Below are 1,187 nucleotides of genomic sequence, written 5' to 3'. Positions count from 1 at the left end.
TCAAATCAGAAATCTTTTCCACATATGTCTTTAATTTCTTACTCAGTTTATGTGGTAGAAATACCCATTCCAGGGGCTAGAGAGATGGCTCAGAGGTTTAGAGCACTTGCTGTTCTTCCAGAGGCCCTGAGTTCAATTCCCAGCCACCACATGGTGGCTTACAACCATCTATAATGAGATCTGATGCCCTCTTCTGACATGCAGGCATATATGCAGGCAGAACACTATATACATAATAAATAAGTAAATCTTTTTTAAAAAAGAAATATCCATTCCAATATAATATCTTCCCTCTGCATCAAAATCTCTGTAGGGGAATGTCTGGAGGGTAATGTAACCAGAATGCAGTTAAGTCCTGGATTCACAGGATCCACATGTGCCTCTTGTATTTTCTTTTCTACTAGAGCCAATTCCTTCTTAGCTTCAGCTGATAATTCTCTTGGACTATTTAAGTCCTTGTGTCCTTGTCCCCTTCTAAGGTACTAGCAAAATGTACTAATTCATTGTCACTTGTTAAGATCAATCACATGAGTCTATTTAATGGGTAATAAAAATTTATTAAGGGGCTGGAGAGGTGGCTCAGAGGTTAAGAGCACTGACTGCTCTTCCAGAGGTCCCAAGTTCAATTCCCAGGAACCACATGGTGGCTTACAACCATCTGTAATGAGATCTGGTGCCCTCTTTTGGTGTGCAGACATACATACAAACAGAACGCTGTATACATAATAAATAAATAAATCTTTTAAAAAATTTATTAAGATATGAATTGAGGAAATACACTCACAAATACAGAACTGAGTAAACAGCTGAAGTCATCTTCTGTTCTGTCCAGGAACGAATGCATCTGGCCATCCAATCATGCCAAGAAGAAGAACATGACCCCTCTCTCTCTCCTTTGAAAAGATCACATATAAAGGCAAGAAGAACTGCCCCTTTCAGGCATGTATAGCCCAAGCTCATGGGTGGAGCAAATACCACTACAAAGGGTATTTGTCCCATAGGGACAAAGGACTGACTCTGGATAGAAAGGAGACAGACTTGGCACATAGGAAGATGGCAGTTTATAAAGGGAAAAGGGGAAACCCTGTTTTAGGATGAGGTATTTAATTTTAATTGGATGGGTTAATTAGGGCAGCCAAAGGGGGCTTTTGGTTTCTGGATTTCAATACTTTGATTAGCTGGACCTT

Source organism: Peromyscus eremicus, chromosome 17, assembly GCF_949786415.1.
Source record: "Peromyscus eremicus chromosome 17, PerEre_H2_v1, whole genome shotgun sequence".
Lineage (NCBI taxonomy): Eukaryota > Metazoa > Chordata > Mammalia > Rodentia > Cricetidae > Peromyscus > Peromyscus eremicus.
Note: the sequence above shows the minus strand (reverse complement) of the source record.